This window comes from Dromiciops gliroides, chromosome 1, assembly GCF_019393635.1.
Source record: "Dromiciops gliroides isolate mDroGli1 chromosome 1, mDroGli1.pri, whole genome shotgun sequence".
Lineage (NCBI taxonomy): Eukaryota > Metazoa > Chordata > Mammalia > Microbiotheria > Microbiotheriidae > Dromiciops > Dromiciops gliroides.
In genome coordinates this window covers 642,620,605-642,635,816 of record NC_057861.1, presented here as the reverse complement: position 1 = coordinate 642,635,816, position 15,212 = coordinate 642,620,605, and the positions used below count along the sequence as shown (strand labels likewise).

General features: G+C 38.1%; 1 protein-coding gene across 7 annotated transcripts in view; it reads right to left on the bottom strand.

The window, feature by feature from the left end:
- The window catches only part of KDM4C (lysine demethylase 4C), a 430,228-nt gene that overhangs the window by 214,886 nt on the left and 200,130 nt on the right, over positions 1–15,212 (bottom strand). The gene's annotated exons all lie outside the window — the stretch shown is intronic.

Genomic DNA, 15,212 nt, shown 5'->3' with positions numbered 1-15,212 from the left:
CACAACTAGTGTCAAGTGTCTGAGGCTGGATTTGAACTCAGGTCCTCCTGAATCCAGGGCCAGTGCTCTATCCACTCTGCCACCTAGCTGCGCCCTACAACAATGTTAATTAAGAGAACAACAGGGGAAAAGGTCAAAACAGAATGCTGTGAAATGTAGTAACCAAGCTTGTACCAAATCAAATATATCAGAATATATCTCCCTTTTTGTTGACAAAAGAAACAGTAGATGAGTAACACTATGTAACAGTGTAAACACTGCTGAACTGCTTTGTTCACCCTCTTTTTTATCCTGCCTGAATGGTTTGTTTGGTAGGAAATGAGAGAGGGATATAATTAAAAATGAAGGGGGCCCAGTGGATAAAGTACCGGCCCAGGATTCAGGAGGACCTGATTTCAAATCTGGCCTCAGACAGTTAACAATTACTAGCTTTGTGACCTTGGGCAAGTCATTTAACCCTCAATGCCCCCACTCCCCCGAAAAAATGAAGGTGATATAAATACAAAAAATATAAATTTATTTTAATCACCAAACAATTCTAGTCCAAAATAAATAACCCATGAAGATACTCAGAACTTATATTAGTAAAACCAAAATTACTATAGACAAAAATAAAAGGCAAATAATTGGAGAGATAGTCATTGTTCTTAGTTGGTCTGAACCAACATAATAAATTATGATACTATTGAAAATAATTTTACATAGTGTTATAGCAATCAAAGGAGGCAGACAGTGGAGAGAGTACAGGAAGAACCAAGTTCAAATTTGGCTTCAAGACACATACTAGCTGTGCGACCCTGGACAACAAGTTACTTAACCTCTGTTTGCCTTAATACACTGGAGAAGAAAATGGCAAACCACTCCATGATATTTGCTAAGAAAACCCCATAAACGTTATGGTCCACAGGGTTACAAAGAGTTAGACACAACTGACTGACTGAACAACAACAAAAGTACCAATCAAAATAACAAAACAAAAAGAAAAACAAAAACAAAGCCCATTTAGCACAGTGCCTGGAATACAAAAATCAACAAATTAACTTTCTCCATTTAACATCAAAACAGAAATCTTTGAAATCAGAAGATAGGTGAATGAAATTCAAAGCAAAAAATAAACCCACTGAATTAATAAAGCTATGAGTTGTATTGGGATATTTTTTGGGGGGAGAAGATAGTACTAAAGATAAGTTAATAGCAAAAAGTGTTTTAAAATACCAGGACCAAAAGTGAAAATAAAAAGTCTTCCTACAGATAGACATACAAACCAAGCATAAGGGATTGTATCATAACAAAAATTAAAGTGTAACAGAAAGAAGAGCCTTTCAGATCTATGATTAGGTGGTAATTCTTATTCAACTATGGGGAAAAGGAAACTATAAAAGATCATACATATACACACACACATATAAAGAATAAATCCCTACATGAGTTAAATTATCAGCAACTATATGAAAAAATGCTTCAAAGCACTAATAAAAGGGAGGAAGGTAATAAGTAATTAAGTAAGCATCTACTACAAGTCAGGAATTGTGCTAAAAACTTTAAAAATTAGGGCAGCTAGGTGGCGCAGTGAATAAAGCACCAGCCCTGGATTCAGGAGGACCTGAGTTCAAATCCAGCCTCAGACACTTGACATTGACTAGCTGTATGACCCTGGGCAAGTCACTTAACCCCCACTGCCCTGCAAAAAATCCCCCCAAAACAAAACAAAACACCACTTCACAAATATTATCTTATCTGATCCTCACAACAATTCTTTGAGGTACATGTTATTAATTCTCATTTTACACTAAAGGAAACTGAGTTAAACAGTGAAAGATATATGACCTGCCCAGGGTTACCAGGTATCAAGTGTCTGAGGCCAGATTTGAACTCAGTTCTTACTAACTACAGGTACAGCATTCTATCCACTGTACCACTTAGCTACATCAACTTCTGGATAATAGAAATGTGAACTGCAAGCACTGAGATTTAATTTCAAGAGGACAATGAAAGAAAGAACAGTCCCATAAAGACCAAAATATTTTCAATAGCACTTTTTGTGGTACCTCAAAACTGGAATTAACACGGTGCCCACTGATTGGGAAATGGTTAAAGTAGTTGCAGTGTGTGAAAGGGTTAGAAAACTACTGTGCCAGAAAAAAAGCATATAAGGGCCTTAGAGAAACTCGGGATGTCTTACACGAACCATACACAGAACTACAAACACAATATACATGATGACTAAAACAATTTTATCAAAAAACAACACTAAAAGGCAATGAAGATAAAATTAAGAGTAGTAATCCATCTTGGTTCTGATGTACATGTAATGGTCTCTGGGGCAGCTAGGTGGCGCAGTGGAAAGAGCACTGGCCCTGGAGTCAGGAGTACCTGAGTTCAAATCCGGCCTCAGACACTTAACACTTACTAGCTGTGTGACCCTGGGCAAGTCACTTAACCCCAATTGCCTCACTAAAAAAAAACAACAAAAAAATATGTAATGGTCTCTGAAATTAGCAGATCAGTTTGGGGATTAAAGGAGTAGAATGTTACCTATGTGAATAGATATGGTTATTTTAGTCAGATTTCCATGATTTCTTTTCTTTGTGACATGAGAGCTCACTGTGCTAAGGAGTTACATTGAGGAAACAGAAGTTTTGCCTTGGGGGAATGTCAATTCATAATTCATCAACACCTTTGGGTAGTCAGGTCACCAAGGATGGGAACGCAATCTATCTACAAAAAAATTGAATGGGCATAGAAAAAGTTATACATTGTAAGGTAAAGGTAAATTGTAATAATTTAAATAACAACTTCCTTGAAGACTAGAAACAAATGAATAATCAGTGACAAAGGATCCTGATGCATGTAATTGCGGGGAAAAGGCTGAGAAAAATGTCAGATGTAAGAAGAAGAAGAATCAGAAGAATAATTGTTATAGCAATCATTTTTCTTTAAAATGAATATAACATTCAATTCATTCACATGCTTTTTTAGATAAATGAATGTGACTAAGTCAGTATAGTTGGACAACAGAATGTGAAAACAAAGGAAGATTATTTTTTAAAATAATGGTTGACATTTGTAAAATGGTTTAGGTCTTACAAAATATTTCATATATGCTATTTCATTTGATCCTCACAATGACCTTGTAAGAAAAGTACTACTAATAGTATGATCCCCATTTTACAAATTAAGACACTGAGGCTCAGAAAGCAAATGAAATGCCAAGAATATCCAGCCCTAACTTCTATAGAATTGCTTAAGTTCTTGAGGTGGGGTGGGGAGCGAGGGAAGAATAGAATTTGAAACACAAAGTTTTAAAAATTGATGTGAAAATTTCTTTATACATGCAACTTGGGGAAAATTCTAAATAGAGAGATAGATAGAAAAATAGACAGATAACTAAATGAATGAATGAATGAATATAACAAGAATGCCCAGTCCAGACTGGCTCCTATTTATAATATTAAATATTAAGCAGAATTGTAGTTCCCCCAAGTACCTACATAATTCAATCCCTTGTCCATAATGTCCTACAAAATAACGAAAGGTTTGGGATTCTATGAATCCCCACAAAAAATTTCCAAAAGTTGAACTCAACTGTACTGTAGTAAAAAGTGGACAATTCCACTAGAGATTCCAAAGAAGCACTTTAAGAATGGAATAAGGCTAGGTTTTATAACTATGTATAGTGCTGAATGAAACACATGATCTATCTGAGCTTGCAAGTAGTGTCCAATGTTTTATGTCTACATAATGCAGGAAAATATGATCTGCAACCAATCAATAAACATTCTAAGTCAATATACAAAGTAGTTCTGCTGAATTTGCTGTTTTCTCACCTAAATGTGCAGAAACATAACTTTATATGAAACCATATTATCATAAGTTAATAAGAATGCATTGAACAAAATAGAGATCATTATGTAAAAATATTAACATTTGGAGGATAACATTAATATAGACATAGTACTTTTTCCCCCAAAAAAAATCTGCCGAATAAGTTTTTCTGAGAAGGAGAAAGGCTTGTTGGTAGGAGATATTCCTTTTCTTCACTATTTTGTTTTCAAATTAAATTCCAATATGAACAAGGCGGGGGGGGGGGGGCCCCCGCTGGGGGATAAAGACACTCTTCTTCTCATGCTTTTTCAGGAAATCATAGAATGTCAAAGCTGGAAAGGACCCAAGAGATCATCCTAGTCCAACTCTCTTATTTTACAGATGAGGAAATAAAGGCCCAGACAGGTTACCTGAGACATTAAAAGGCAAGTAAGTTAGTGGCAGAAGTGAGACTTATGACTCCAAATATATAGACCTAATAAAACTAAGCAGAAAAAGAATAAGAGAAGCACACATTTCCAATAGTGTTTTAAAGTATAAAAAAGTACTTTTTTTCACAATAACCTTAAGATAGAAGTAGTACAAATATTCAGAGCATTTTGAAGCTACAAAGCACCTCTGAAATTTCTTTTCCCCCAAATCCCGTATTTTACAAAGGAAACTGAGGCCCACAAAGAGTAAGTTACTTGCCTAAAGTCAAGATAGTAAGGATGTCGAAGTAAGGATTCAAGCCCAGTTCCTCTTGATTTCAAATCTACTGTTATATTTTTTCCACTTTTATGGATGACCAAACTGAGGTTTGGAGGAGTTAAATGACTTAACCATTTTTACAGAAATATTAGGAATCTTTGTCTGAATTTAAACCTTGTTCTCTTGACTTTAAAAGCCCAGTATGCTCTTCCAGATAATATGTTTTCCCCCCACAAAGGAAACCATTAAATAACAAAAATATTAATAGGCCATCTAGCTGAGGCACTAATCAACAAAGGATGAAATTTCTATTCCTTCTGGTGCTTCTTCACCTATATGTTAATACAATTTCAAAACTTAAAATATTTGAGATTCTATGAATCCTCCAAAAAAATCACAAAAGCTGAACTCAATTGTACTGTAGTATAAAGTGGACAATTCCACTAGGGACCTTAAGTAGCACCATGGCATTGTGCTTGGAAAGCCAGCACTTCTCTCAAGGACTCGGTTCCAGTCCTGCCTCTCATATATACTGACTGTATGACTGTAGGCAAATCACTTAACTTTTCAGTACTCCAGGAAATTCCCTTAGATGGTAACAGACAAGAAAATGCAGATCTGCATTAATGGGGGGATTTTTCTATACCACAAGATCCCCACATCAATTAGACATCAAGTCCATATGTATCAAAGGGCATGAAAAACAAAAGCGAAAATAAACCTAAATGAACATATCTGTCCCACAGGTAAAAGTACATGGTTGCAGTATACTAAGAGAAGGGCATAATGCTACTACAAAATACTTATCTAAGTGAGAGGAATGGTGTGTCCTCAGAAGGCAGGATACATTATTCAAGTCTTGGGGGTTTCTTCCAGCCCCCCAGCCCCCCATCTCCACCATTCCTTTTTCCTGCTGAGTTAATAGTTAACCAGTAGAGTATGTTCCTCTCAAATAAGAACAGACTACTGTAATTCAAGCCATAAAGGCTTATCCCCACTCCCCAAAATTTTCCTTCCTTTCCTTGCTGAGTCAACAGAGATTTTCTGAAGTTAGATAACAAAGAATCATAAAATCTCAGAGTCTTGTTGTCCCATGGGGTGGGGGCAGCAGTGGCACCACATTGGGGGGAAGGGGGTGTTACATGGTTAGAAGTGTGAAGAATGTGAACCTGGATGGGGGAGGGACCTTGCGTTAGATCTAGGATAAAAAGGGGAACTTCACTTTGGGAAGGTACACCATTCATCTGGAGGTGCCTACCTTTTCTTGCAAGATTGTAATAAAATGGCCTTTATTCTTTGAAACAGACTAGGAGTCGTGCCTCAGCTTACCTGTTTCTAACAGAAGCAAATTAAAGAATCTAATTCCAAATCACAGCATTTTGGTTATAGAACTACAAATTGGCCACTAACCAGATTGTACTTGGAAGTGCAAAGTGTACCCATTCCCAATGAAAAGGAAATTTTTGACATTTTTTCCTTTTCAGAATGAACTTGAAAATGTAGTTATTAAAAAAAAAATTTCCTGGTGGAAAATCGCAACTAATCCTATTTAAAACATACACATGCACACCAAAAAATAACAAGAAATGAGTGGTTATAATAACTGAGGTAAATAACTGTATACAACTTGCACAATCCCTTTAAACAAAAATTAAGAGAACTATAACAAATGGGATATGAAACGAAATTAAATGCTCACAAAACTTTTTCAAGGCATATATAACTAGAAAGTGATAAAATGTGCATTTTTCTTCACTGTAGCTAAAAATAAGGGTAAAGAATATTCATCACATACCCAGAATAACCTCTAATTAAAAATACAGTCCTTTCAATCTATCCCTTTGACATATTTAAATCTTTAATTGCATTACTAGATGAATTCTAATATTAATATAGGCACTCTTATTTTAAACAAATTACTGGAACATTGTCTAAAATCCACTCTCATTTTAGACCCTGAAGGCATGCAAACATTACAGAGATATGGATCATAGGCCTAAAATGTCTCTAATTTCAAAAGAAATGCTTAACAGTTAATTAAAATACTATACTTACTGAAGTGGAGGCAAAGATAAAGAATTATAGTTATTCAAACATTTTCACATCAAAGCTGTATACTCTGAACCTGGTAAATGCTCAAGGACCTACCAAAGTGTTATGGGGTTAGGATGATTAAAGTTTAAACTGGCCAGCTGACACAGGTCTTCTCCTTGAGAAGACAGACACACACCTTGAAGCAAGAAAGATAAGCCTTTTTATTAAGTGAAGCTACTGTCTGTGTGGTGCCAGGGGGACAGGATGGCTCAAGAGATAGCAGTCCACTCTCACCCAACTTCCTATAGCCCACCTCCATTGGAGGATGTTCCACCCCATCTGTCCTTCCACCATCCATCCTCTATAAAAGTTTTTGCCTTTCCACTTCCTGAGGAGATAGGTATCTCAGAGAAAGATCTCTGTATCTATCTCTCCTTAAGACTTGTCTCAAGGTTTCCTTTCTCTAGCACTCAAATAAAATCTTATTTTATTCTAATGGGATTTGTGTGCGAGAGGATGAATGAAATTCTTTAAAGAGGAATTCCTAAGGACACACCAGCAATTTCCCTGTGACAAAAGTTTTCTATAATTATGATAATGATAGGTCTTTTTACAGTACTGTTACAATAATGTTGTAGAGTTTTCATTGAAACACTGAGGATGAGATTACAACCTAATATTTATATTAAACTGTAAAAAATAAGTATTCTGGCCACCTATATAGCAGTCAGAACATGAAATAAAAAGAAAAATAGGAAGACAGCTACTTGGTCCAAGTTCATTTTGATCTGAACCCTATAAAAATCTGAAAAGAATGAGATGACAACAATAAGAATAATGAAGGGGCAGCTAGGTGGCGCAGTGGATAGAGCACCAGCCCTGGATTCAGGAGTACCTGAGTTCAAATTCAGTCTCTAACACTTAACACTTACTAGCTGTGTGACCCTGGGCAAGTCACTTAACCCCAATTGCCTCACTTAAAAAAAAAAAAAAAACAATAAGAATGATGAGAATGCTGTAAATTGGTACAATGGATTTGTTGAAGCCAACTGAAAAATGGCTGATCGGTACATTAAACCTATGAAATGGCCAAGATTTTAAAAAGGCCTCCGTGATAACCATCTCCATGAATTAAAAAAAAGAATATAATGACAAGTGGCTGTCAAGAAGATTTCCTTATAGAAATACAAGTGTTTATGATAATAGCACATCAGGCCCAGGTCAAAGCCACCAGAAATTACAGAATGGTTATCTCTAAGGGGTATAGGTTTAGTGAACAATGTAGACTACATAAGGAATAGGTAGAAACTATGCAATACATTACTGAAGAGGCTATATACATAGCACATAACCAAGAAGTGAGGCAGGACAGAATCAGGCCAGCAGCTTTCATTTTGGCACAAAATGAGGCACTTGCTGCCTTATTAAGCAGTTTTTAATAAAGGAGATTAACTTAGCCATGGAATAAACGGGATATTCAAAAATAAAACTGCAACATTAAATTTGGGTACAAGTGGGCACCTTGTCACCATATTGGAAATGCATCTGGTTAGCAAGGCAAGGGTGTGGTAACTCATGCTTTCCGTGCACAACTATCAGGTTTGAAAGATCCTGATTCTATATGGGTGTTCATTTTTTTAAATTCCCTTAAGTGAGCAGGAAGCCAACAAGAGGCTTCCAGGAAGCTATGTCAGAATAAGTACAGCTGGAGCAGTGAATCTGGGGCCAGTAAGGTCCCAGGGAGAGCTTTGTCATCCTTCAGGGGAAAATTAAGCTAACTCATGTTGGAACCCTGATAAATAATGGATATTATACCTAGCAAGATAAGACCTATGGGGCAACTAGGTGGAGCAGTGGATAAAGCACTGGCACTGGATTCAGGAGTACCTGAGTTCAAATCCAGCCTCAGACACTTGACACTTACTAGCTGTGTGACCATGGGCAAGTCACTTAACCCCCATTGCCCCGCAAAAAAAAAAAAAAAAAAGTTAAGACCTAGGGGCTAAAACTATACATCAGAAAGATGTTATTTTTCAAGGAATGACAAACAACAAATCCTAATATTACAAACTCAGATCTTGAAATATCCTGGAGAATTCAATCCATGAGCTGGAATAGACATAATTGTGGCCCTCATAAGCCTGAACAAAACAAGACCCACCAAATAAATAAGAACAATGTTTTCAAATGGATGCTGCCATTTTAAACATTCACAATCTCCAAACTACAGGGAACAGAAATCTGTCAAAATACAGAGATTTAGCAGAGGAGACCAAAATTTTGTGCAACCAGAATGAAATACATAAAGTGTCATTGGATTTGGAGCTGGTGGGGACCTGAGAAGTCACAGAATTAAAGACACTCCCACTCTATAGATGAGAAAACTAAGACTGAGAAAGATTAAATGCCTCGTGCAAAATTATAATGCTAGTGTCAAGGGTGGGCCTGGAACTCAGGTCTTCTTAATTCTAAGCCTAGGGGGCAGCTAGGTGGAGCAGTGGATAAAGCACTGGCCCTGGACACTTACTAGCTGTGTGACCCTGAGCAAGTCACTTAACCCTCATGGCCTTACTTACACACACACACACACACACACACACACACACAAATACAAAAAACCTAAGCCTAGAACTCTATCCATCCATCCTAATATACCACGATCCCTTTTATCCTGTCTGCTACAAGAACAGTGCCAAGGATGCTTTCAGTGAACCTTCCAAGAATGAGGTTATATCCTAATACTAAACTATAAAAAAGTTATTTTAGCCAACTGTGGAACAATGTTTAGAATATTCATCAGGAAGCAATCATTTATCAGTTGTCTACAGAATGCCAAGGCACTGTGTTAAGTACTGGGTAAACAAGAAAAGCAAAAAAAATGTCATATTGTCCATACCCTCAAGAAGCTCAAATTTTAAGAGGGATAAAATACATAAAGTACCTATGAGAGGTAAGCTCAAAGGTAAGCTCAGGCACAAGGAGGAAGAATCCAAGAAAGAACTCCTGGGGAAGGTATGATTGGAACTGAGCCTTGAAGGAAGCCAGGGAAGCCTGGAGGCTGAGATGAGTAGGGAGGGCATTGCAGGGATGAGGGAATAGCCAAAGAAAAGGCACAGGGTAAGGAGATTGGGAAGGGGGTGAAGAACTTGCAAAGACAAACGGAGCACATTTCTCCCTGCTCCTGGAGCTAACAGAGAGCCTCAGGAGCTTCCTGAGGAGGGAGGTAACATGGTGAGGCCTGCACTTTGCCCAGAGCCTTCTGGGCAGCTGAACAGAAAATCAACCAGCATGAAGACAGACTTGAGAAAGGGAAATCTACTTGGAGGCTACTTCAATAGTTCAGGAAAGAGGAGATGAAGGGCTGCACCGAGGTACAGGGAGATGTAGGAGAAAAAGAAGAGCATATAGATAAAAGAGGTTCTGAAGTTTGAAATAACAAGACTTGACAATACACTGCACAGGTGGAATAGTTTGAGAATTGAAAATGGCACCAAAGCTTTAAGCCTGAGTAGCAGGAGAAAACTGGTGCCCTTAACAATATAGCCAAGTTTGAAGAGGAGAGGGTTTTGAGGGGAAAGATGATGAGGTAGTTTGGACACGTTAAGTTTTAGATATTTCTGGGACATCCAGTTTCAGGTATCCCTTAGATAGGAGAGAGGTTAGAACTAGAGATTTAATCTGGGAATGATCCACATACATATCAGAACTGTTAAGGGCTAAAATTCTAGCTAGTCTGTCTAAAATATCAAATGAGTGGTCGCCGATAAATTATAAGCTTTAGCAAGAGTTAGACTTTTAAGCATTTATTAAGGAGAATAAGAATTTGGTAAAGAGAGAGAGAAAGGCCTACATTCATCTATCTATTCAAGGGAGAGCGCATTTCTAGCTCCACTCTCCACCAGAGTCCACAGAAAAGAGCCCGAGTCAGAGCATCAGGCTCCCCCTTCTTCCTCCCACAAGCAAACGTCACTTCCTGACACACCAAAGAAAAGACACATGGTCTTGCCCTCAAAGACCTTCACCTCATGGTGGAGCTTTACTACAGTAAGTCTTCAGCAGGTGGTGTCATTCCAATCATTACAGAACGGAGGTGATGAGATCAATAAGCAATAAAGCACATAAGGAAAAGAGAGTTCAGGATAAAACCTTGGGGAACAGCCACTATGAATAAGCTTGACCTTGCTGAAGATCTATCAAAGAACACTAAATGAAAACAGTCAGTGAGAAGGAAAACCGGTACAAAACTGTAATGAAAACCTAGAGAAAAGAGAGTAAGCCAAGAAGACAGTGACATTGGTGATGTGAGGTAAAGGAGAATGAAGACTGAGAAAAGACCTTTATATTGGGAAATTAAGAAATCATGTATAGCTTTGGAGAGAACAGGTTCAGCTGAATAATGAGATCAAAACCAAAATTTAGTGGAGGGGTTAAAATCAAATCAGAGTGGGGCAGCTAGGTGGTGCAGTGGATAAAGCACCGGCCCTGGATTCAGGAGGACCTGAGCTCAAATCTGGCTTCAGGCACAACACTTACTAGCTGTGTGACCCTGGGCAAGTCATTTAACCCCCATTGCCCTGCAAAAATTAAATTAAATTAAAATTAAATTAAAAATCCAAAAACAACAACAACAAAATCAAATCAGAGGAGAAGAAATAGAGGGACCTAGAGTAGAAAACTATTAAAAATTAAGATAGGGGTAGCTGGGGTGGCTAGGTGGTGCAGTGGATAAAGCACTGGCCCTGGATTCAGGAGTTCCTGAGTTCAAATCTGGACTCAGACACTTGGCACTTACTAGCTGTGTGACCTTGGGCAAGTCACTTAAGCCCCATTGCCCTGCCAAAAAAAAAAAAAAAAAAGAAAAAGAAATCTTTTAATCCGGCCTCAGACACTTGACACTTACTAGCTGTGTGACCCTGGGCAAGTCACTTAACCCCCACTGCCTTAAAAAAAAAAAAAAAGATAGGGGTAGCTAGGTGGCACAATGGATAAAGCACGGGCCTTAGATTCAGGAGGACCTGAGTTCAAATCCAGCCTCAGATACTTGACACTTACTAGCTGTGTGACCCTGGGAAAGTCACTTAACCCTCATAGCCTCGCCAAAAAAAAAAAAATTATGGGATAAACATAATAGTAATCTGGATAGATAGATACACACCAAAAAACATTTATTAAGCACTTCTTATGTTACCAGTACTGTGCTAAACACTGAAGATACAAAAACCAAACAAACAAAAAAAAAAGATCCTGCCCTCAAGAAGCTTACAATTTAATGGAGGAGACAACATGCAGACAGATAAATACAAAGCAAACTATATAAAAGATAAATAGGAAATAACAGAGAAAGGCAATGGAATTTAAGAGGGATTGGGGAAGGTTCCCTATAGAAGTTGGGGTTTTAGTAGGAACTTAAAGCAAGCCAGGGAGGTCTGGAGTCTAAGTGCAGAAAAGAAACCATTCCAGGCATGGTAGACATCCAGAAAGAATGCATTGCCAAGAGATAGAATATCTTGGTAGTGAAACAGCCAGAAGACCAGTTTCACTGCACTTAAGAGTACATGTCAGGGGGCAGCTAAATGGTGCAATGGTTAAAGCACCAGCCCTGGATTCAGGAGTACCTCAGTTCAAATCCGGCCCCCATTGCCTACAAAAACAAAAACAAAACAAATAAAAAAGAATACATGTCAGGAGGGGCAGCTAGGTGGCGCAGTGGATAGAGCAGCGGCTCTGGAGTCAGGAGGACCTGAGTTCAAATCCGAGCTCAGACACTGGACACTTACTAGCTGTGTGACCCTGGGCAAGTAACTTAACCCCAATTGCCTCACCCAAAAAAAAAAAAAAAAAGAGCATGTCAGGGACTAAGGTCTAAGAAGACTGGAAAAGATAGAATGGAGCCAGGTTATGGTGGTCTTAAAAGAGCATTTGTATTTGTTGCTGAGGGCAGTACAGAGCCACTGGAGTTTATGGAGTGACATGGTCAGACCTGTGCTGTGAGAAAACCACTTGAATGGAAGAATGGAGGATGGATTAGAGTGAGGAGAGATTTAAGGCCGGCAGACCCACCAGCAGCCTACTGCAATAATCAAGGTAATTATAAGGTGATGAGAGCCTACAACAGAGTGATGGCAGTGTGAGAGAAGAAAAGGGGACATATTCAAGAGATACTGCAAAGATGAAATCCACAGGCCTTGGCAAGAGTTTTGACATGGATGATGAGACATAGTGAGGAATCCTGAGAGCACTCCTGGGTTGTAATCTAGAGTCTCAGGGAGGATGGTGTTGTTCTCTATAGTAATAGGGAAAGTAGGAAGGGGGCAGGGTTTAGAAAGGAAGAGAATAGGTTCTATTTTGGACTTTAAGAATTTAAGAGACAGCCAGTGGAAGATGTCTGAAAGGTATTTGGAGGTGTGAGACTGTCAGCAAGAAGAAAGGGGCAGGAAAAGGCAAATTTGAGGGTCATAAGCATGGAAAGGGTAACTAAGTCCACTGGAGTTGCTGAGATCAACAAGTAGAATAGAGGTAAAAGAGAAGAGGGCCCAAAACTGAACCCTGAGAGAGAACAGGGATAGTGGGAATGGTCTAGAGGAGGAGACAGGAAAGGAGACAGAAAAGGAGCAGTCAGATAAGTAGGAGGAAAACCAGGAAAAGAATGGTGTCCCCAAAACTGGTAGTATCAAGGAGAGAACATCTGTATCAAAGGCTGCAGAGAGATCTGAGGATTAAGAAAATGCAATTGGATTTGACAACTAAAAGATCATTAGGTCAATTATCTATGACCTGTCCATATACATATGCAGCCCTAACCTATCTTCTGAACCACAATATCTGCCTTCTGCACACCTTCTACATCCCATCAGCATTTGAAATTCAGCAGGGTTGAAACAGAGACTGCAACTTGGAGCATGTAGGAAAGTCGCTTTAGAGAAGCAACTTCATTGCCCAATATAGCCTGGAAGAAACATTTCCTATTCAGTGAGTTTCAATTCCTTTCCAAAATTATTCATATTTTGACACAGTACAAAGAGAAAGATACATTACATATTTAGTTTCAAGTACTGAGTTAACAGTCAAAGTTTAAGGAAACATCTAATTTAATCAAGGCCATAGAAGAGTCTCTATCAATAGTTTGGAGTAAAGTTGTTGGAAAATCAGGTAATTTTTTGATGTTTTAATTATTGATAGGCCATCTTCATAAATTTAAAAGGCTACACAGATTTAATCATTGATCTTCGGATATCTCCCAGGATCATAAAAAGCAGACCTGCCTTGTTCTGAGAGGCATCGCCTTGCTGTTTTGGATAGGGTAGAAGACTTATTCAGGAATGGGTTGTTCAAATTGACGATCTGACACTTACTAATTTCATAGCCATGAACAAGTCATTTTAGCTCTCTAAGCTTCAGTACCTTCATCTACAAAATGGAGATAACAGATCAACATTGCAGGGTTATCATGGCTCTCAAATAAGATAATGTATTCAAATGAATTCGAAAATTTTAAAGAGCTGTTTAAACATTTATAGTGGTGGTGATGGTGATAGTGGTAGTAGCAGCAGTAGTGGTTGTTTTTTCAAAAGTTGTAGTGACTTACGAGGTCCTTGTTACCTGATAATATCTTGCTCCATGATGAACTGGACAAAAGAATATATTTTAACATTTTTATTAGTAAGAAAAGAGGGAGAGTGGCATAGTGAGTAGAGAGTCAGACTAAGACCTAGATACATGACTGTGGGCAAAGTACCTAACTTAGTGCCCTATGTAACTTGCTAAGACTTTAACTTGCAGAGAATGTTGACTATCCTACCTTGGTAGAAAAAGTTTCAATACTAAGCACTCCTAAAAGTAATGAAATTAAGGGTCTGCTCTTCACCATCAAATAATCAGAAGAAAATTCTACCCTTTGTCAGTTGTATACATTAGAAGGGACATCTTACCTAGTATCTGCATTCCATTCTACCCACCTCTCATAGACATGTAAATAAAATAACATTAGATCTCTAAAATAAGTCCATTTACTCTTTTCCATTCATGCATGGTGGCAGTTTGGCTTAGTAAATGCAAGAAGAAGGTTGGGGTTCAGGTCCCACCCAAAGACTGTGAGACCTACACAAGTCACATTACATCTCAGTACTCTAGGCAATCCCCTAAGACTATAAGATGTAGAGAAGGTGCCAGACAGCATTGGCAGAGAAAGATTGCTCATATGGGAGCTCCTTAAATCAATTAAATCACCGGAGCAGTTCCCTATCTCTAATTATTTGCACTCATATTCATAAACTGAATAAAAACCCCAAATCTAGGATATGTCTCTGATTAACCTGCCAAACTTCTCAGATATGGATATACAACAAATATTTTCTTTCAGCCATATCTCTAGGTATTGGCAGTGATTTTAAAAAGTGGGCACTTAATAAATATGGATTGGATTAAGTAGTTTCTTTTGGAAAAAGTGATGTGAAACAAAAATGGAGGGGCAGGGGGACCAACACACCAAAATCCTGAAAATCAAGATTTCAAGAAATATCAGTTTCTTCAACAATCAATGATTGGCACTATTTTTAAATATAACAGTTTATGTAATAAGACATGAAGCATGTCACTATTTCAACATACAGCAAAAGTGGATTTTGGTTTTTAATCAAGAGCTATATAATCACACATTGTTTTCA